Source organism: Orcinus orca, chromosome 1 (genome assembly GCF_937001465.1).
Source record: "Orcinus orca chromosome 1, mOrcOrc1.1, whole genome shotgun sequence".
NCBI lineage: Eukaryota > Metazoa > Chordata > Mammalia > Artiodactyla > Delphinidae > Orcinus > Orcinus orca.
This window is the reverse complement of record NC_064559.1, coordinates 133,882,593-133,906,325: the sequence shown is the minus strand read 5'-3', so window position 1 is coordinate 133,906,325 and position 23,733 is coordinate 133,882,593. Positions and strand designations below refer to the sequence as shown.

At 42.8% G+C, this 23,733-nt stretch overlaps 1 long non-coding RNA gene across 1 annotated transcript in view; it reads right to left on the bottom strand.

Annotated features, from left to right (window-relative positions):
• LOC117202292 (uncharacterized) overlaps positions 1–14,493 on the bottom strand; it is a 52,638-nt gene extending 38,145 nt beyond the window's left edge. The window contains exon 1 of the long non-coding RNA XR_007479075.1: positions 14,416–14,493. This is a non-coding gene — a long non-coding RNA (uncharacterized LOC117202292). The remainder of the gene's footprint in view (positions 1–14,415) is intronic.
• Between the last annotated feature and the right edge of the window lie 9,240 nt (positions 14,494–23,733).

Here is a 23,733-nt window from a genome sequence, read left to right as displayed (position 1 = left end):
CCAGACACCCACTTTCCCAATTCCCTCTTCTCCCAGAGGTGCCCATGTGCCCATTTTTGGCCAATGAGACCTAAAGAGGAATTCTGATGGGAAACTGTTTAGAAAGATTTTTCCTCCTTGCTAAAAGGAGAAACGCACACACTCTCTCTCGCTGTCCCCAGTTTTCTGCCTTTGGATGAATGATTCATGGAGCTGTGACAACCATATTTTGACCATGAGAATCACAGAGACAATGACCCAGAGTCCCAAAATAGCAGAATTATAAGGTCACCTATCTTCAGATTTTTTATTCTAAGAGTTAATTAAGCATCTTGATTATTTAAGCCGCTGTTAGTTTATTCTGTTACTTCCAGCTGAAATCACTCCTGACTATTCCCTTATAAAGGGTACAAAAGAGAGTCCTTAAACCGATCATCAAGGCATCTTCCCACGCTCTCTTTAATTTTCCCAGTGTCTGAGCACAACCCACCCCTTTCATGGTCCTTCCATGAGCCTCCTTCTTGCTAGTCTACCAAAATATCAATACCTTCATTTTCTAAGTCAAACACCTTTCAATGGTATATGATCACCATAATGAGGTCAGTAACTTGCCTCAGCCCTTGAGGCTAGGAAATAAAGACTTAGGAAAATTCTACTCAATTGCTGACTCTTGTTGGAGGTTAGCCAACTGTAAACCTAACTAACCTGCATTTGCGACAAACACCCTGGTGCACCAACCTTGTAAATTTAAGTGTGCTGTGAATAGAAGGCTCATCCAAAAAGGGTAACTTCCTGGTTGGCAAGGCAGATTGACCTTGAAGTTATCTAGGCCCCTCATGGGCTCAGGCCCCTTTCTAGGCCCTGTTTGGGGCCCAAGCAATGTGTTCACATGATCACATGCTTTTGTAAAATGTGAAAGTTATTTTAGCCACAGTCATTTAGGGCCTCAGTCTCTTTCCTCTCCAACTTACCCTCTGTTACACTCGCTCTTCTGTAGGTTGGTGTTAGACCACAGGCTGCTTGGGATTCAGCTAAGGGGAAGTTGAGTTGAAGACACATAGGGTTTATGTTAAGAAGGTTATATTTATGCGGTTCACTTTCATATCTAGTTAAGTTATTGCTAGCTACTCTGGTGCAGGGATGGCTTCAGGCAATATCCCCACTGCCTACTTTGGCAATGCCAGAGGCCATACTGGGACATGCATGTGATCTATTCACCAGGCATTGGAAGTATGTAGGTATTGATGGAGAAACGAGTTTTCAAAAGTGTGAAGCAGAAGCTAGTCTGAGAAAGTTCTGCCAATCTTCAGATATGTACAATTATAAGCAGAGTATTTGATTCTCACAGATGGCTAGGCAAAAGTTCTGTCCTGCCATGAATATACTTGATAAGCAATGTATGCAATTATAAACCCACAATATATTTTTTCTTTTTTGGTGTAAATCTTATAAAATAGAAGTTATCAGAATTCCTGGGTTTGTAGGGTACAAACCAGTGCGAATCCCATGGTGACCATGTCTATTTGTTTGGTTACATATTTTATACATCCAACATATTGGATCACATCACATCCTGAAGAGAATCAGCACTTTTAGACAAAAAGAGATGAAAAATTTTCCATTGATGGAGATTAAGAACTTAAAGAGACAACCCAGGGACAAAATCACTATACATATTTATAAACAAATCAATGTATGTAATATAAAAATAATGTGATTATATAATCAAGTAGCATAATGCAATGTAGAAGTGTTTTAACACATTTTAATTATTCCTGTGCATGCCTTAATTTCAGATCATTTTCTATATTTATTCAGAATTCTTGAATCATATCAAAATTCAAAAGAAATTCTAGAAGTATATGTATAAGATAATTTATTCACAAAAGCATCATGTAATTTTTCTGGATTTTTTTGTTTCTGGTATCAGTCAGCATTTTAAAATTTGTAATTCGTTGTAAATTTTTTTCCCATTCTAACTAAATATTTGCTTTCATATCCAATTTTGTATTCCTCATTTTTCATTCTCTTTCTTAAAGAGTGCCCCTCAAATTGTAAAATCTTCTACACAACCCAGAGCTGTCTCTGAAGGTCAGGCAATGGTTGCAATCAATAGAGATTGCATTTTAAATTTGGATGTATGTTAATAAATTACCTTCCAAAATTTTGCGTTAGTGTTTACTCCCACTAACAGTTTGTGAACGTTTTTTCACATCATTACTAAGTTTTACCATACTTTTTAATATTTATTAACCTATTAGGTGAAAAGTAGCAGCCCACTCTGCTTTTAATTTTTATGTTTAATAAATTAATGAATTACGAATGAAAAAAGATTGCAGATATCATTTACCAGTTTGTCTGAGTACTCTGGAAGTTCTTTCAACTTCAGACTTTGAAAGGACAAGACTATTAAGTGAGTGGAATTAAAGCTGCTGTATAGAATGTGAATGTAACTTGATATTAAATAGAACAATTCTCACCTCAATTTCTCCAGCGGGACTGATGTTATAGCTCTCAGGTACCAAGGTATATATGACACAGACTGCCACAAGAAGACTCTTAAAAGAAATCTGAGGTTTGATTTAAAAATTCAGGATATTTATGCAGGGGCTTCTTTTGCATTTCAAAAGTATAAAAGGTTTTGGGAGAATGGGAAGCAAGAGGAAAGATTCTAGAGAGAAGGATTACTTTGGAGAAATTTGTCCTAAGAACCTCAAAACCTCTCATCCCCTGAAGAAATAAAGGAGGTCAAGCCTTGGAGGTGTTCAACATGGCCACTTTGAGAGTCTGGCAGGTGTTGTCTGAAACTTGGGAGACACAGTGAGCTGAGGGCTAACTTCTGCCCCAGAAAATATGAAGGGTAGGAGAGAAAGTGTGTTGGGGATGATGGCGTCAAGGCAACTAGCCACTTTGTCTAGGAAATTACTTCAACCCCCTCCAGCAGTAGTACAAGTGTTTTCCCAGTGCAGAGTCCCCAGGATCAAGAGTCTGCCATCCTAGAAAGGGCAATGGGACCCCAGCAGTGTGTGGATGGGTCCTCAGAGAAGAGGGTGGGCATCCAGCTGAAAAAGGGGCATCAACAAACACATCTCCAGAGAATCCGAAAGTGCCCTCAAGAGAATGTCAGCTTTAAACATGAGCCTAACTCAGCACAAAGCCAAGGAACTGCAGATACAGCAGAAGATCATTTCCTGTTCTCATCTTCCCTTTCTCTGTGTTCCAACCCTAGGAGTATGCCTAATGAGGAAGGAGAAGAAAGAAAAGAGAAATAAAGGGGAAATGTGGGCTGCCAGCCAAATGTGGGCCAGGGAAAGCAAGATTTGACATTAAATAGAATTCAGGGTTTTAATTATTCCCAGAGCTGTGTGTTCTCATGTGTCTTAGGCCGTGTTTGTGACTTAAAATGACCACAGGACTGACAGTCTATCACCTATAGGTGAATCGTGTTTATCCAGGACAGGAAAAGAGGGCCACACCAAATAAACGTCATCAGTAAAAACAAAAGTAGAGCTGCATTTTAGCACCTCCACAAGTCAGATCTGTTTTAACACCTTTGTTACATTAACCTAAGAATAAGCAGATAGAAAGCTACAAGTAACCTAAAACTATAATTATGGTATTGATTGGCTATTATTTTCTAATCCTTTTTTCTAAATCCTTTATTAAAATCCATATTCAGAAGTAGCCAAATTCATGTCTCTGTCTTGCCCTTAATCTGAATCATTCATTCATTCAACTAATATTTATTCAGCTTCCTAAATGCTACTTTGGTCCTGCCACTCACCTACTCAAGAATCTTCTGTCGCTCCCCATTGCTTACAGCAGTGATTTTCCAAGGGAAGAACAACTCCTCTGGGGAGGAATATCAGTAAGGCAGGGCTTCAATCCACCCTCACCTCCCTCTCTTTTCAGACATTCAGAGACTTGCCTTTGGGGAGGGGGTGTGACCTTCCTTCCCTCTAAAAGCCACTGTGATGTATCCCAGGACTCATTTAATTTGCTCTCAGCAGAGCCCCTACTCTCTGTCCACCGAAATCACTTGGATAAAAAGCAGATAGAATTATATTTCATTTGGATTCAACTTACATTTTCTTTTTTGTATTATTATTAAGCCGGGAATACAATATTCTCTGTTGGCAGTAGCCCAGTGATAATTGTTTTAGCTGAGATCACTTCGCTAATGCCATGTCCTGGGGAAGGAAAGCTTATGGGGTTTTCATGACAGTTTATCTCTAGAGATTCCCCGGGCTCGGGGGCTTTCGGGGGGTCAATCGGTTTGGGTGGGAGAGGGAGGATTGGGACAGTAGGTATAAATGTCTGACGTGCGTCCAGCCGGTAGGGTATCTTTGTTGTTCACACACTTAAATGAATATTTAAATATTAAATTTAAATGTTCTAAGACAATATGCCTCTCTACTCTCCCCTGTGGTCTCCAGTACACTCTATTGGAGACGGCATGAGGTGAATTTTTTTGAATTCAGTATGATTATCCTGTTGCAGCTTCTTGTAGATCACATTGGGAATGCCAAAAATAACTAATGATGGGAAACACATTCAAATACAAGTATTGAGGAATAAGATTAACACTTGTATAACTATGTTTTCTTTTTTTTAAATTACTTCTTTATTCTCTCTTCTTTATTCTGTTTAAGCTCAAGGCAACAATTATTTACTATATGCTAAACATTGGGGATTTAAGAAATCAACAAGAAAAAGACTTGTGGGGGGCTTCCCTGGTGGCGCAGTGGTTAAGAATCCGCTTGCCAATGCAGGGGACGCAGGTTCGAGCCCTGGTCCAGGAAGATGCCACATGCTGCGGAGCAACTAAGCCTGTGTGCCACAACTACTGAGCCTGTGCTCTAGAGCCCGCGAGCCACAACTACTGAAGCCTGGGTGCCTAGAGCCCGTGCTCGGCAACAAGAGAAGCCACCGCAATGAGAAGTCCGCGCACCACAGCGAAGAGTAGCCCCCGCTCGCCACAACTAAAGAAAGCCCACGTGCAGCAACGAAGACCCAACACAGCCAAAAATAAATAAATAAAATAAGTTATACGTAGGGGGCACCAGGAGTTGGCCTGACCATAATCTTCAGCAGTCACCTCAAAGCTACCGAGTCACGCGATGACGATGATAGTAAAAAAAAAGTGTGAAATCTAATGAAAAGAGTGAAAATGCTATTTTTATTCATGTAAAACCTGTAATCTCAAAACACATGCTTATTATGAAAATACAGCTTCAAGACAAGACTTGAGCCCTTCTTCCTGTCAGACTTTTTAGTTTGCCACAAGAGAAGTTTATGGTCTATTGGAGTGAGAAACTGATGTGTGCGCAATTAAATAAATTACTAGAGGGTAAATGCTAGAATTGGGTATTGTGTTTTCCTAATGAACCCTTCCCAGAGTGGGCCAAGAGTGTTCATTTTCTTCTGGTAAATAGCAATCTGGTCCCAAGAGATAATCCTTATCCAAACATCCAATCTGCCAGCATCAATGTCTTGATAATTCCAGGAGGTGTCCTCCTATGGTTTGACCTCCTGTATGAGGCTGTGAAGAAAGTTCTCCATGCATCCCTGAACGTATGGTACTTTTCACTAAGTGCCTTCCCAGAAGGTCCTGCCTAAAGCCATCAAAGTCTGCCATGTATGGACAGGTGTCTGGAAATCACTCAAGACTGCTGGATTTCCTTCTACCTAGGACAAAAGAAAGAACTGGTCTTATAAACATATGTTTTGCAGGGTCGGTTGGTTTTTCCACCAATTATTACTTTTTTGGAGCATTTTCTGTATGCCAGCATGCTGCTGTACACTGGACACACTATGATAAACAAGATGGATGTCCCTTACTCTCTGAGTTCCTCACAAGATGAATTGCCCTGGCCTTTTAAGTTTTCATTTTCTTCCTTTACCAGGAGGACTAACCTAAGCTTTCTCCCCTAGGAGCTGCCACAAAAAGGCTGGTTCAGTGTTATTCACACACTTGCAGACAATTGTCTATTTACACACATTTCAATACATAAGAAAGAACACACTTTCCCCACATGATTCTCTATCACAGCACCCTCTTTAACTGCCTTCCTAATACCTATAATCTGAGCATATTTCATTCATTAATTAATCAGTTCCCTTGTTCATGACCCTACCCTCTCGCTAGTACGTTAAAACCATGAAAGCAAAGACCATTGTCTTATTCCCAGCTGAATCTTCAGTTCCTAATCACCCCCTTGCACACTGTAGGTGCTCAATAATAGTTGTTGAATTAATAAATACATGGAAGGAAGGAGATAGAAGAAAAAAGAAAGAGAAAGTGACATAAAAGGTTATGCCAGAGCTAAACAAAGATGGGGCATCTGATTTCCTGAGGACTTCACGCATCCTTGAATACATTCCAGTTATAAGGGGATCATGAGTCTGGGGTGGCACCTTGGCCATGTCTAGAGATTCACAAGCAACTCTCCCAAACATCCTCTCACGGTAAACAGTGAAATACTCTGGGCCTTGCAGACCTTGAGGCACACAGATGAAACAGGTTATTATTATTCCTTGATGTCACTGAGTAGAGGAGAGAAAGGGCAAAAACTCCTGGGCCCTGGGCAGCCAGCTTCATCTGGTGGGTCAGATGTGCCCTTGGAGGTAGGATACAAGCAAGGCTGCAGAGGTCCAACAATGTTTTCCTTTAACCAAGGCAAAGAGGCTAATGAAAATTTTCTTGTTTTTATAAGACAAACTTTAAATACATTTTTTTCTAATATCCTTAAATGTGATTTTCTAATTGGAGTTCACACAGACTGGCAACAAAGTCTGTTAAACTGACTAAACAACGATGTGTGTAGACATGAGGTCATTGCAAGGAAATGGGTATGATCACAGAGGTGTGATCCTTCAGAACCACAACCTAGATCTGGGTTAAGAATTTTAGGTACTTGAAGTCACTTGCTTATTCCCATTTCATGCATTTATTAAACATTTATTGAGCACATATTATGCCTCCGGTGGATTAATTTATTCCCTGACAAACATGGAGGACAAAACCGAAGCACACTGGTTGGGAAGGGATCCTGTAGTGGCCACAGCTCTATATGCCTGGATGTTTAGTAGAGTTGTTCTGTGATGCTGTGTCTTGGGGGCACAGAATGCGTCACTTTTGCACCTGGAGAGAGAAGTGTTTCCCAGCCCACCTCCCTGTGAGTTTAAAGTGCTTTTTGGGTGCTACTGTGAGGATACAAAGATGTCATTTTTAAGAAAAATCCTACATCAAAAGATAGAGTGGGGCTTCCCTGGTGGCGTAGTGGTTGAGAGTCCGCCTGCTGCTGCAGGGGACACGGGTTCGTGCCCCGGGCCGGGAAGATCCCACATGCCGCAGAGCGGCTGGGCCCGTGAGCCACGGCCGCTGGGCCTGGGTGTCCGGAGCCTGTGCTCTGCAATGGGAGAGGCCACAACAGTGAGAGGCCCGCATACAGCAAAAACAAACAAAACAAACAAACAAAAAGATACAGTGGGTCTTGCTGACTTCTATTTGCAGCCATTTATATGAAAATGCTGGTGAGGTCACTTCGTGGCTAATCCAGAGCAAATGCAAACACTGGTATGCAACCCAAATTGTAGCCACACTGTGTGTAAGAGAATCACAGGGCCAGGCTGCCGTTTATTTCTAGGTCTCTCACATTGATTTTTTTTTTTTTTTGAGATATAAAAGCATTTGGTTAGATTGGCCCACCTAACCTAGCCATATTTTTTTTAATTAAAGTATAGGTTTACAATGTTGTGTTAATTTCTGCTGTACAGAAAAGTGATTCAGTTATACATATATATATATATATATATATATACATTTTATAAAATTCTTTTCCATTATGGTTTATCACAGGATATTGAATATAGTTCCCTGTGCTATATAGTAGGACTTTGTTATTTATCCATTCTGTATATAATAGCTTGCATCTGCTGATCCCAAACTCCCACTCCATCCCTCCCCAACCCTCTCCCCCTTGGCAACCACAAGTCTGTTCTCTATGTCTGTCTCACACTTACTTTTGACACTAGTGCCAGAATTCACATTTCTCTGAGTTTCTGGCTTACCAGCAGGTACCATGGGCAAGAGTCACTTGTGGATCACACTGAGACTTAATGGTCCCGGCAGCCTTGCTTGTCAAGCAGCGGCAACACAGCTGTCCTGTCCCCCAGCTGACCCACCTGAATCCTGCCGCTGGGTGGCCACTGCGGATCACCCTCTGGCATTGACTGACCAGCTGCTTTCTTATGATCGTGCCTGGCCGTTAGATGTGGAATGTAGCTCACATATGCCACGAAGCTGTGCGAACCCCAAAGTCCTTGACATAGAGGGCACCCTGGTATTATTTCTATATAGTCTCTAAGAAGAGTTTATAGATTCTCTCTCTCAGCTGGAATAATCTTTCTCACCCTAAATTCAGAGCACTTCGGCTGCACCATTCATGACTTATTTTACTGTTGTATCTCCCCTGCTAATCTTTGCAGTCAGGAAGGTATGTGCGGTGAGCAGAATAACGACCCCCCAAAGATGACAATCCCAGTCCCCCATCCCTGTAATCTATGAATACGATAGGCTACATGGAAAGGGAGAATTAAAGCTGCACATGGAACTAAGGTTGCTAATCAGCTGTAGAGACGGAGATGGGCCCAATGTAAGCACAAGGATCCACATAAATGAAAGAGGGAGGCAGGACAGTCAGAGACAGAGAAGGTGTGATAACAAAAGCAGCGTTAAAGTGCTGCAATTGCTTTTCATTGAAGCTGGAAGGGGACCCGTAGCCAAGGAACACAGGCAGCCTCCAGTAGTTGGAAACAGCAAGGAAACTGGTTCTCCACTAGAGCCTTCAGAAGGAACACAGCTCTGCTGTACCTTGATTTTATTCCCACTGAGACTCATTTTGAGTTTCTGACCTACAGAACTGTAAGATAATAAATGTATGTTGCTTTAAGCCACTAAGTTTGTGGCAATTTGCTACAACAGCAATGGGAAGCTAATACATTATGTCTGATTCATCTTTCTTTCTGCAAGTGCCTAACACTAATACTCTCTAATAAGAATGTGTCGAATGATTGAATACCAAAGAAATACTGTTTATACTTACAGTTGATTTATTTATTGTGGTAAAATATACGTAATGTATTATTTATCATTTTAACGATTTTTAAGTATACAGTTGGGTGGAGTTAAATTCATTCACAACGTTGAATAACCATCCACTATCTACAGCCAAGAGTTTCTAATCATCCCCCCCTCCAAAAACATCTCTCTACTCAGTAAACAATAACTTCTCCTTTCTGCCTAACCTGTTAGAGGTTGTTAGTAACCTCTAATAATACTTTCTGTCTCTGTGAATTTGCCCATTCTAAGTACCTCATAAGTGGAATCGTACAATAGATGTCCTTCTGTGTCTGGCTTATTTCATTAATCATAATGTTTTCAAGTTTCATCCATGTTGTAGTATATATCAAAATTCAATTCTTTTTATGGCTGAGCAATATTCCATTTTATGTATATACCATATGTGTTTAGCCATTCATCTGTCGACGGACACTTTGGTTGTTTTCACCTTTTGCTTATTGTCAATAACACTCCTATGAACATTGTTGTACAAATAGCTGTGCAAGTCCCTGCTTTAAATTCTTTGGGGTGTTTTACCTAGGACTGAAATTGCTGGGTCATATGATAGTTCTATGTTCATCCTTTCAAGAAACTGTCAAAGTGTTTGCCACAGCAGCTGCATCATTTTTACATTTGTACCAGTAGTGCATGAGGTTTCCATTTTCTCCATTTTCCTTTTTTTTCTTTTCTTTTTAAATAAAATTACAGCTATCCAAGTAGTTGTGAAGTGGTATCTCAGTGGGGTTTTGATTTGCATTTCTCTGATGTCTAATGATGTTGAACATTTTTTCATGGGCTTATTGGCCATTTGTGTATCTTCTTTGGAGAAATGTCTATTCAAATATTTTTGCTCATTTTTTGAATTGAGTTATTTATTTGTTGTTGAGATTTTGGTATTCTTTATATATTCTAGATATTAATCTCACCTGATAAATGATTTGCAAATATTTTACTCCCATTCAGTAGGTTGCATTTTTGCTTTCTTGATGTACCTTTTGGTGCACAAATGTCCATGAAGCTGATAGAGTCCAATTTATCTTTTTTTTCCTTTTGTTGCCTGCGCTCTTACAGTTGATTTCAACCTGAATGACACATAGATTTTCAGTGTCTTACAAAAAGCATCCTAGGGTTCTTGATCTGGTTTTCTTCTCAGTGTCTATCATCACATAAAGGAGTGTCCAAATACCAGAATTTGTGTGTGGCTAAGTGTTCTTTTACATGTAAAAAATCTCTGACTAAGCAGCTTTTTTTTGTTGTTTGTTTTTTTGTTTTTGCAGTACGTGGGCCTCTCACTTTGTGGCCTCTCCCATTGCGGAGCACAGGCTCCAGACACGCAGGCTCAGCGGCCATGGCTCACGGGCCCAGCCGCTCCGCGGCATGTGGGATCTTCCCGGACCGGGGCACAAACCCGTGTCCCCTGCATCGGCAGGCGGACTCTCAACCACTGCACCACCAGGGAAGCCCGACTAAGCAGCTTTATTCGCAATCATCCAAAGCTGTAAACAATCCAAATGTCCATCAGTAGTAGAATGGACAAACTGTGGAACATTGATACAGCAGAATAAGACACAGCAATAGGAAAAAAAAGAAAGAAAGAAAAATGCAGTCCCACTGCATGAATGATCTCACTGATATACTGATGAGGAAGAAGCCAGACACTAAAGCACATATACTGTGTGGCTCCATTTATTATGCAGTTAGAGGACAGACAAAACTAATCTATGGTGATGGAAGTCAGATGCATGGTTACCCGGAGTGGGGTATTAACTGGGAAGAGGGAGGGCTGAAGAAGACAAGAAAACCTCCTGGGATGTTGGAACAAATCTATGTCTTGATCTAGGCAGTGGCTACATCGGGTGTGAGCGTGTATAATTCATCAACTTTATACAAGACTCTTGCACTTTACTGTTTGTATGTTATACCTCAATTTAAAAAATTCAATCTCTGGCTAATAGGTTCACAGGGTTCATGTTAGTACATGATCTTGGTGGTGTTTCCCATCAGGACATGGTCTGAATTAACTCTCAGAAATGCTCTGCCTTCTTTGGGAAGCTTAAAAACAATAGCTGATAGAGTATCCGCAGCAAATAGAGGCTCCTTAAGACTGTCACAGAGTCTTAGAAATGTGCTTATGGTAGGAAGTGTTATGTTGAAGATAGAAGGGCAATAAATCATTAGCTCTGGATTCCTGTTATATTCCTAAAATAAAAAGAGGGGATTCCCTGGTGGCACAGTGGTTGAGAGTCCGCCTGCCGATGCAGGGGACACGGATTCATGCCCCGGTCCGGGAAGATCCCACATGCCGCGGAGCGGCTGGGCCCGTGAGCCATGGCCGCTGAGCCTGCGCGTCTGGACCCTGTGCTCCACAACGGGCGAGGCCACAACAGTGAGAGGCCCGTGTACCAAAAAAATAAATTAATTAATAAAAATAAAATAAAATAAAAAGAGGTTACCTGGAAAAAATCAGCAAACAACCAAGCAGGATGCTTTGAATGCTATAGTTTTGGGAAACTATGCCCTTGATTATTGCTTGAAGATGTTGCTGAGACACTTTAGATACCAAGAAGCAGGATTGAAAAGGATGATGCAGAATTTTTTAAAAATACGAGTGGAAGTTCAAGCATGCGTCACGTTAACGCGGACTCGGGGGTGAACTTGAGAAGGCAGGAAGGGAGAGCACTTGACTGCAATTTGTTCACTGACTATTCCTTTCAGCAAAGTATCTGAAGATGTGGACACAGCTCTATAATACATGACGTTTGAAGAAATTAGATTTTAAAAATCATTTAGATGTGGACTCAGATGGCTAGAAATATCAATCATCTGTCCATGTCAACAGAGCAGGGACATAATGAGCCATGACTACAAGGGTGAAGTGTGACAGGCAGGTAGTATGGGCAGGCAGCCCTGGACAGGACCATCACACCTTAGAAGATTAGGCTTTCATTCAAAATTAGGTTAATAATGTGGCCTACCAAAACCAAGATGAAATACATACAGTAAGAATGGAGGTATGAGGTTGCATATTTGGTCCAATTCATCTTGTCCTGAGACAAGATGGAAAATAAATCACTAAATAAAAGTGCAATGAAAAAAGAACGATAACTTTCTAAGTGAAAACCTTACCTCAACAATGTGTGTTATTTCAAAAGTTTTCAAGACACAAGGATGTGAGATAGAGCTCATACTTCCCATCAACAGAAATACAACAAAGATGTATGTTATTCAAGGGCTAAAAGGAATCCTCTATGTGCATATTATTGTCTATATCATGTTTTGCCCTCTGAATATTTAGAAGAGATATTTAAAGATGGGTTAATTTTTAAAGGAATTAGGAATTCAACTTTTAATAAGCAAGCACTGTGTGATAGGTGTGGAAACCTGAAGCACTTTGACATGATTTGAACATGATACGAATATCAGGAAAGCTCCCCCATCCCATCTCTTTAAAAAAAAAAGACTATTAAAGAATTAGGAATTAACCTTATTTTGGAAAAAAAATTACAGGAGTTCCTTCATATATATCTCAAACATGCAATTTCCAGGGTTAGCAACTGATTAGGTGCTAATATGATCAATAGGGATCAAAATAGCATTTAAATGAGCTTCAATGCTATTAAGACATTCCAAGACATTGTCTAATTTGAGATTGAACCAGCAACAAAAGTTATAGCGTCTATCGCACAAGATCTTTAAAATAGGACAAATCCCCTCCTGTCCCTGAGAGTTTAGGCATTATTTGTATTTTGGAGTCAAGGACTCAACGATTTTAAGTACCTCATACACAAGAGCTTTTCTTCGAAATGCTCAACCAACAGATGGCAGAATTAACTATGCTGTTCTTCTATAGTTTAATACAAATCTATATATGAAGCAGAATAGATATTTTTTAAAGGTGAGTGTGTATTTCCCTAGGATTCAGGATATCTTACACATTTACATGCATATACTCTGGCTCCTTCCCATCTCAAAGTACATTTCTGAGCCTCTTTCCCCAAAACCTACGAAAAGAAAGGACCTCACCTTTGGCTAGTACCTTGGGCTGACAGCACACAGTTCAAGAAAGGATAAGGCTCATGAACAAGGATATGAAATAGACCTTTGGACTCTTTCTTCACAGAAATCTCATTAAAACAGGGCAGTCCTTCCAATAAATAGTTTAGAATCAGTATAAACTGCCGTCAGCCTTCCTGTCTCAGTATAACTGCGGAACTTTCACCATTTCCCAAAGAGGTCCTGGGATGGATCAGGCCTGACCTCAAGCCAGATGAGACTTCTCCTGACCTCTGTTCCCTGGGCCCAAATTGTGGTTCCAAAAAGAACTCCAGCCCACACCTTTTTCTCGCATCCTTGGTCACCTCCTCCGTCCACGTGAGAGACTCAGACTTTTGCTTTCAAGTCTATTCTAAAGAGACTACAGCTCAGCCCGGGGTTAGATCACACACATAGAAGCAAGGAAATGAAGGTCCTGATCAACATGTGTATGTGATTTATCTTCCTCTTCCTGCAGGATCATAGGATCAAATACCAGTATAAGTTGTCTCTGAAATGCCAGGAATCTCATGACCCCTTCTCTACCAGCAAAAAGTAATAGCTAATACTTATTAAGCATTTACTATGTGCCAGACACTGTTCTAAATACGGTACCTGCATTTATTCATTTATTCATCAAACAGATTTTTATGAGTGACCGCTATTTGCCAGCCACAGTCCTGAGCACTGGGGACATAACAGTAAATAAACAAAATACTCGTCTTCATAGATGGTATAGTCTAGCAGGAGGACAAAAACAATAAACAAAAATAAATAAATTATATAGTACATTAGAAAGTTCTAGGGCCCAGAGAGAAAATAATGCAGGTAAGAGGGATAGGGAGTACCAGAGTAGGATGAAGGGCAACTGCTATTTTAAATAGAGTGATCAGGGGCCCCACTGGAAAAGTGGCATTGAGCAGAGAAAAGAGTTAATGCAGAAGTCTTAGGGCAGGAGTTTGCCCGGCAGGTTCAAAAAGAGCAAGGATGCCCGTGTGGCTGGAGTGGAGTGAACAAGGGGGAGAGTCATGGGAGATGACGCAGAGGAGGAATTGTCAGGATGGTTGGGAAGATTATGAAAGGACCTTTCGGTTACTTCACGGGATCTGACCTCTACTCCCAGAGAAAAGGAAAGCCATGGAGTGTCTTGATCTAATTTATGTTTTCACAGAGTCATTGTGTCTACTATGTTGAGAAGAGCCTGCAGCAGAGAGTTAAGGGTATAAGCATGGAGACCATGCAGGGAGCATTACAACAATTCATGTGAGAGACTGTCTTACCTTGGGTTCCTTGGACACAAATCTGAGATGGAGAATTGCATGCAGAAGGCTTTCGGGGTGTGTGCTTGGGAAATACACCTGTAAAGACACAAAGAAGGCAGATAAGGGCAGAGGGAGAAGCCAGCCTGCAAGATGGTGGCAACTGAGGCTTCAGCCACTCCTAGGGGAAGCTCTTGGAGCTGGGATGGCCCTTCAGAGTTGTCCAAAATCACATGAATTTCCTGTGCCTGCGGTAACATGTACTACAAACACAGTGACTTAAGACAAGACAAATTTATTATCTCACAGCCTGCCACCCTTCTGGAGGCTCTAGGGGAGAATCCAATTCCAGCAATCCCATCACTCCTACCTCTATTCCTGTTGTCGCATCTCCTTCAATGACTGACTTCTCCCCCTCTTTCATTTATAGGGACCCTTGTGATTACACTGGGTCCACCTGAATGATCAGGGTGATCTCCCCATCTGAAGGTCAGTTGATTAGTGACCCGTCTTCCCCCTTGCCATGTAACACTAATGTATTCCCAGTGCTGCCCCTTGGAAGAGTGTGTAAGTTTTGAGTGAAGCAGGTTGTGCTTTCAACAACCGATAACCAGCGGGTGGAGGATGGGCACGCTAGTCCTAAAGAGGACATCTGGAAAGAACGGGCACCAAGTAACCACTGCAGAGATGAAGGTGGCCACGACCAGGTGACAGCAGTGAACGTGCTACGACACAATGGGATTCTGGAGATATTTTGAAGTTAAATCCAATAGAATTTGCTGATGCAAGAAGAGGAGTCAGGGATGCTCCATGACTGGGGGACTGAACAATGGGAAGCTAGGACAGCCTTTAGACAGGGAGCACTGAGTCAGTCCTGCCTCATGGAATCCTCATAATTAAGCAAAGTGGCAAGTACTTTTATTAGATGCATAATGCAGCTGAGGAAACTGAGGCACAGAGATGTCAAGTGACAAAGCCAGGATTTGAACTCAGCCAGTCCCACTCAAAACACTCCATGTTTTATCATTTTAAGAAGGAATGATGGTAACGCATATATGTGGAACCTAGAAAATGGTACAGATGAACCAGTTTGCAGAGCAGAAATTGAGACACAGAAGTAGAGAACAAATGTACGGACACCAAGAGGGGAAAGCAGCGGGGGGTGGTGGTGGTGGTGGTGTGATGAATTGGGCGATTGGGATTGACATGCATACACTGATGTGTATAAAATGGATGACTAATAAGAAAAAAAATTAATTAATTAAAACAAAACAAAACAAAACAAAAAGGAATAATGGGACCCCTTTTCTAAAATATTTGTTTAGGGACCCAGAAATTGAACTTACATCATCTTCCAGAATCTTGATCTCTCACCCTGGGCTTAGAACAGTGACTGGCACATAGTAGAATGCTCAAAACTATTTGTGGACTGACTGTGCGAAGATCCAATAGCATTTATAGAACACATGTATGCAGGCTCTTTAATATCATATCCTTGCCCCAAACTCCGATGCTTCCCACTTCTGTATTCATAAGGTCCAAACTCTTAGTTCCAAATCCATGACGTGGCCCAACGCTCATCTCTCACTGAGTCTCAGCCCCTTCCATGCTATTTCATACATCAGCTCCTTTACCATTCTTGATCTTCTTCAGGTGCTACAGAGATGTGTTAGCCATGCTCTTCCCAGACCTGCTGGTTTCCCACCTTCCCCTGAACCCACTGTGCTGGTTCTGCTTCCTTGTCATTGGGTAGGACACACTCCACACCTGGTACGCTTCTTTTTTTCCCCAACCTAGCTGAATATTCCTGACCGTCAAAGCTTAAATGGATACTCTTCTATTCCTGAAGTTTTCTGTATAAGTTAGGATTTCATTCAATTGCTTGTAACAGAAACTCGACTATATTGCTTTAATCATGTAAGGGTTTATTTTTTTCTCACACATCAAGAAGTCCAGGACTGCTACAGCTGCTTAAAGAAATCAAGGAGCAAGCTGCTTCTAACTTCCTTGTCTGCCATCCTTAGCACTTGGCTTTAGTCCTCATGGTTGTAGGATAGCTGCTCCACTCCAGGTATTGTATTTGGGTCCCAGGGAAAAAGAAAGGGCAAGGACAAGGGCAAAAAGTCAAAGGTGCCTGTCAGCTGAATCTGAACCTTTGTATCCAGAAAATAATAGCTTTCCAGGAAGCCCCACCCAGCAGACTTCCTCTGTCATCTCATTGGCCAGAACTTGATTGCATGGCCACCTCTTACTGGGCACATTGTTATCCTAAACAAAACTGGCCTTTGGTTAGAAAGGAAGAGGAAGAGCCTGAAGATAACATAGACAATAGCAGCGTCTGCCATACATTCAGAGCCTGCTCTAGCCTGCCTGAACTTTACCCTTCTCTGAACAACTATTTATTATTGTAATTTGTGTGCAACTGAAGGGTAAAGTCTTTGTCTATATCTCCCTAATTGAGTGCTGAGCATATGAGCAGTGTTCCATTGACTGTTATCGCAAGTGTAGAGGCAATGTGGCATAATGGTTACTAGCCAGGTGGCCTGGGTTTGAATCCCAGGTCTACCATTTACCATTTATTAGTTCTGCAACCTCGCTTAAGTTGCTTAACCTCTCTGTTCTTCAACTGCCTCATGTATAAAATGGAGGTGACATGGTAATAGCTTATACAGCTGTGATAAGGATTAAGTTAATTTTAACAGAGCGGTTAGACTAGTAAGCACAACGTAAGTGTCTGTTCAATAAACACGTGGTTGCCACCTATGTTAAAATTTTACCAGAATATGGAACACACAGTTTGACAAGTTAGAGCATCATCATGAACTAAAGAGACAGAGTAGTTGAAGCCGGGACCTCTGAAGACACTTCGGGTTCATGGCGATCACTGTGGCTAAGACATCAATTAGGAGACTGAGTCGTGTGCTGGTCAGAGTTCAGGCTTTAAGGTCAGGCTGCCCAGATTTGGCTACTAACTTTCTCCCACTTATTAACTGTGTGCCCTTGGACAAATCACTGGATCTGACTCATTTTGCCTGTGGTGTTGCCATTACGTTACTGCAAGAACAAAATAAAATTCTCAATTGTTTATTTTAAAACTTGGCTACATACTAAGTTGATTCTGTGTAAGAAAATGTCCCTCAATGAGAATAATAGAGAAAACTAGGTTAAAGTCACTAATATCTATTTGTAGAATGAAAGCACAAAATGTGGGAAATATTTTTGTGAAGTGTTTTTAATCCTTTTAGGTAAAATATGCATAATTAGCATCAACATAATGTAATAAATTAAATGAGACTAATTAAATGACAAAAGCTATAGTTCAAAATAGTAGTGTGTCAGAAGCATACAAGTCTTTGAATATAAGAAGTAATTGCTGGGACTTCCCTGGTGGCACAGTGGTTGAGAGTCCGTCTGCCGATGCAGGCGACGCGGGCTTGTGCCCCGGTCCGGGAAGATCCCACATGCCGCGGAGCGGCTGGGCCCGTGGGCCACGGCCACTGGGCCTGCGCGTCCGGAGTATAGCCACTGGGTCTGCGCGTCCGGAGCCTGTGCTCCGCAAGGGGAGAGGTCACAGCGGTGAGAGGCCCGCATACCGCAAGAAAAAAAAAAAAGAAGTAATTGCTGATTCCCAAAATAGACTGCATATTGAGAAGCATAAGTTTTTTATCCCTTGCTTTGAAAATAAAAGAATGCTATGAATTTAGCAAGTAAGTCTTTGAAAACACTCAGAAGAAATAATCTCAAAATTTTAAATTCAGTAAAATGTATTTGAACTATCACAGAAATTCAAGAAGTGTTTACCAAGCATCTACTACTATTTGTGTAACATATATATGATAGCCCATTCACTCCTAACTCTCCTATAAGTTGTATATATAACACACACACTTCCAAGAAAACAGAGGCTAAATATCTTAGCCAATAGGATGTAGTGGGGTTTGAACCCCAGTGTTCTAACTTTAAATTTGTGGTTTGTTACATTTCAGAACAACCTCCTGTATTATAAACGCAAAGTCAGAACAGTCTGAATTAATGTCCATTTCCCATGTTCTCTACCTAAAATTCTCCTCTTAAATAACATGACATATTGTTGTAAACAAAAACAGACGGCCTGGAGACAAGATCAGAACACTTCGATCTCATCCTCCGCTTGTTGCTAACCCTGTGAGAAGTTCTGGAGGCCGACATGTACATGGCTTGGAAACTCGGCTTTGTACTCCGCTAACAGGCTGGGCGGAGCCAGGTCAAGTGGCCCAGAGCCTAGAAATAAAACTGGTCCCACAGCCTATTTGACCCTCCTAGTCTAGGCACCACCCGAGCCTCAGCCCCTCCATCCCAGCACTGGGTGGTAGGGCAAAACTAAGCCACGACAATCAGGAAAGAGGGCCAAGAAGAAGAAAGCTGTGAGCCTGCGTGGGTACCAATGCCCGGAACAGAGTCGTTCCGGGCAGCCAGCCCCAGCCCTCAGATGAACTCAGCCCTGCCCTTCTGACTTACCCAGACAGAGGGGAAAGACGGAGAGGGAAGAAACAACAGAGAATGATATGAAGCAGCCACAACGCCTCCTTCTTCCTTTCCCCTCCGGAGGAAAACCATCCCCAAAGACGGAAGTCTTACTTTAGCTCCGCCTCCCATGCCCTGAGCCTTCGAAAGCGTGGCTCAAGAATATCTCTGCAAGTTGGACAGGAACGTGACCAATCTATAGAAACATCCCTCCTCCCGGGACTGATCTCAGATGGATGAGGGGAGCACCAGAAGCTTCTTTACCCTACCAGCAACATATTTTGTTTCATATTTTTGATAAAAAATTTTAGAACTTAATAACCTTATACAGCATAAAATAATAAAGGTTGGGGGGTTTGTGAAGAACCTTGGAAATCCCCACCCCCCTTCTGGGGATGTGCCACATTGTCTCCTAATTTTACCCTCACAAGTATACATAATCCGTGTTCCTGAATGAATTTATAATGCAAAACCTTCAAAGGGTAGAGTGTAAATTCCACCTACTTCATTTATACAAAAGGGGAAGATTATTTCCAGTAAGGGATTTTGAAGATATGAATACTAAGAGGGCAGTGCCATTATGTGTATGTGAAACAGAAAGTCTCCCAGTATTTAGGAAATGATGCGGTGGACCAGAGCCGGTTTTAATTATGGAGGGGTGATGGGTTACAGTAAAACTCAAACTGGTAAATTGCCTCAGAGTTAAAGTAAAGAATGCATAAGTTTTTAGAGTGGGCAGAGACCAAATTGATCGTCTTATTCGGTGGTGCCCTACATTTGATTTAATCCGGTCAAACAAATATTTAGCGAGCATCTATTATGTGCCAGGAACTTCAGTACAAAAATTCTTTTTTAATGTTAAAAAATGTCACAGTCTCCCATATGACAGTAATTCTAGACTTTAGGAAAGAGAAGTACCTAGTGGGATAAAATTATCTACAAATATAATAAAACTGTAAATATTACATTTTAATCATTACAAAGGGCCTCCAGTCAGTAGCCAGCTGGCAACCGAGGTGAACATGCAAGTAAATCCTCCAGCCTCAATTAGACCTCCAGGTAACCGCAGCCCTGGTAGACATCAGGTCTGCCTCATAAGACATGACATGTGCCAGAACCCCCTTGGTAAGTCACTCCCAGTTTGCGACCTATGGAAACTGAGATAATAAATGCTCGCTGTTTTGAGCCACTAAATTTTGGGTTTGCAGCACAAATAGCTGATAGAAATAGCTGGATACGATAGGTATGTTACCTATACAGGGCTTGGTAGGTGTTACAGTATGCTAGAACAGTCGGCCAATCTCCCCTGGTGAGTAGGTTAATTCCATGGAAATTAGTTAATTCTCCCTAGTTTTTTACAGGGTTAGAGTCGGTGATGCCTATAAACACATCTCTTCTTTTTTTTTGCGATATGCAGGCCTCTCACTGCTGTGGCCTCTCTCACTGCGGAGCACAGGCTCCGGACGCGCAGGCTCAGTGGCCATGGCTCACAGGCCCGGCGGCTCCGCAGCACGTGGGATCTTCCCGGACCGGGGCACGAACCCGTGTCCCCTGCATCGGCAGGCAGACTCTCAACCACTGCGCCACCAGGGAAGCCCAACACATCTCTTCTTAATGAATTTTGGATGCGTGATTTCTGGGGGTGAGGGGGGAAATAGGTAATCTCACCAAGCATTCATTATCCCAGACCCCAGACAAAAGAGGCAAATTGGCATCAAGTCATACAATTCACTTTTAGATTTTTCCTGATATTTTGGTGAAATAAATTTATAAATGTAGAAGCCGGTTCTTTCATTAATCATTTCAAAAGCCATCAAAATGCATTGGGACTAATACCTGGTACAGTTTACAAAATAATTATAATAGTCATGGACTCCGCCCTCTGTTTCACTCAACACCCATTCAGCCACTGTGTCCGGTAGAGACCAACTTCTGAATGTCCCCAGAGCCCCTCCTGCTGTCTAAGGCCCAGGGCTTCCTGGGCTACACTGCCTTCCAGGGGGGTGGAGTGGTACCTTCATAGGAGGGCTCAAAGAGGATCCAAGCTGAACATGTCCCTTCCTGAAATAGTCACCATAATTTCCAAATCCCAAATTTGGACATATTTTAATTAGGAACTGCTCTAAAAAATCCAGGACCCAGGAAGGACCATCATCACAGAGAAATGGGTTGACCTGGCCACCAACATTCCTAGTGACCAGTCATTCATTCCCCAGATATTCCATGAGCACCCGTATGTGCCAGACAGGGCACTGGCACCATGAAGGGGACAGATGAGTCCCTGCCCTTGGGGCTCTTATAGTCTAACTTTCAGAGATGCTGCCCACTGCCCCCCCCACCCAGGGCTCCCTCAGCTTCTCCCAAGCTGGGAAGTGAGTGGAGTGACCCAGTCAAGCTATGTCAAATAGCTTGGAGAAGAACTTGAACAGATAATTTTCAAACACCTATGGAGCTTAGGGAGCAAGGACTGCATTTTATTCTGTCAAAAACAACGCTTTGGGGTCCCAAACCCTCCTTCCATGACTGTCAGAGTATCAAAGGCCACAGTCGCAGAGAGTCCTGGGTTGGCCTTTGAGGACACAGGAGAGTAGGTGGCAAGTGCTCCCCTTTTCCAGAGTGGGTTGCTAGCTCAACTGTGCAGGACTTGCAAAGAAGGAGGTAAGAACTGGTTTGAGACCTTAGCTGACTACCCAGCCTCAGCCTGAGAGAGGCTGGGGGGTCTGAGAGCGAAGCTGGGAAGTGCAGGAGGAGGATTTGGTCAGTGGATGGTGTGTGGTTCACCCCAAATCCCCACAATGCAGAAGAGATGGCGGGCTTCAGGGAGACCTTCTGAAGCAATTGAAATGTGTCCCTGGAGGTGGGGCGTGGACGGGTAACTGCCCCAGGCCTGAGAAATCTAAAAGGAAGGGCAGGCGTCTGAGGGAGGCTGCCTGTGGCAACAGTGCAGAGGGTGCCGTCTGGGCAGCAAGTTCACTCCACGGACAACAGGGCAAAGGTGCGTGTTTACCTTGAAAGAGAAGTGCAGTTTGGGAGTGTGCATTGTGAGCTGACCTGGAACCTCCTTAAAGAGATTTTGCCCCAAAGGGCCATTCCTAAAGGAATTCCAACAGAGTTCAACTCCCAAGAACAGAGGCTAAAAGGGGAGCTTCAAGCAGCCAATCTGTGAGTAGGTCATGGAATTCAGAAAGTGCAAGTGAGAGAACCCAGGAACTGGGTCTCCAAAGAGTCTCAGAGCAGCCCATATGAGAAAGAGTCCATGGGCAAGAGAACACCTGCCCATGACAGAGGGCACCGGCCACTGAGCTGGAGGAGAGGAAGCCCCACGTCTTATTGGGGTTGAATTCAAGAGGGTAGGCTTACAACTGTGGGTCAACCGCAGCAAACAGGGTTGTGAGGCAGAGATGATTCTGTCCTTGATAGTCCTCTACGTCCTCGACAGTCCAAGTCTGCTCTGAGGGCTACCAGCACCAGCACCCCCTGAGGGCTGATTGGCAGTTCCCGCTCCAGACCTTCTGGATCAGATTCACATTGTGCAAGCTCCCCAGGTGTTTCCATGCACATCTGAGCAGCTCTACTCGAGTTCGGTAAACGTAATCCAGCTGTGGCCTAGAAGGGACCCAGTGAGGTGATTATATGCACCTGGATATTCTTTTCCTTTAGGTCTATAGGAGGCTGTTGCACTGGCCTCCTAGTGTATGAAAATAGATGTTGAGTGACATTACAAACGAGCCATGGGGCACATGGTCAGTCACATGTGGATGGGCCCAGGCTGCTGCGATGGGACTGGAGAATCAGGTCCACTGTGTACCATTTGTGGATAGCTGTTTGGTGGGGATAGTACGGCTGAAGGGAGTTGAAGCCATTTTCATGTGTGGACAGACTAAATAAAGGACTGAAGGGAGTAAGCCAAGACAAAGCCCCAAATACCTCCCCCCATCAGTTTTGCTTGCTTCATACCTGACATCCCACATATCTCCCTCTAGCAGCCAATTCCACAGGTATTTTATGAGTATGAACCAGGGGCCAGGCAGGCACACCTAAATATCCCTTCCAGTTGCCAGATCCTTTGTGTAAACCTTATCAGGTTTTTCTTTTTTTCTTTTTTTTTTTTTTTGCGGTACGTGGGCCTCTCACTGCTGTGGCCTCTCCCATTGTGGAGCACAGGCTCTGGATGCGCAGGCTCAGCGGCCATGGCTCACGGGCCCAGCCGCTCCGCGGCATGTGGGATCTTCCCGGACTGGGGCACAAACCCGTGTCCCCTGCATCGGCAGGCGGACTCTCAACCACTGTGCCACCAGGGAAGCCCTCACGTTTTAATTTTCATTCTTATAACCACTCTCTGAGCTCAATAGTGAAGATAGGATATATTTTCTTTATTTATAGCCCTTAAGGATTTGCCCCAGCTTGCACAGCTAATAAGTGACTGAGGTGGGCTTTAATCTAGGTTTTCTGATTTCAGTCTGTCTCTGCAGAAAACATGGACTCTTTAATGAAGGGGCTTCTTTCTTATTTTTGAGAAATAAGATTTTGGTAGGCACTGAATTGTTATAAAGTGTTTGATTTCCTAATCATAGGAGCAAGGGACTTAGAAATGCAGAACGAGGGCCCTTTCAGTGACAATCTCCTTTCCCCATTCTCTCCAACCCATCTCCTGGGATACTGCAAACAAAGCGAGGAGCGTTGCAGAAAGCAGACGTGCCCACTTCAATTGACTTATCTGGGGCAGTGTGCAAAGAAGCCCTGATTTCCTTTGTGAAGGGAGGGCACTGAGGGAAAGCCTAGCCATGGCTTTTCCGCTTCCTCATCCCACGGGGTGTCAACTTTACAGCTGCGTGG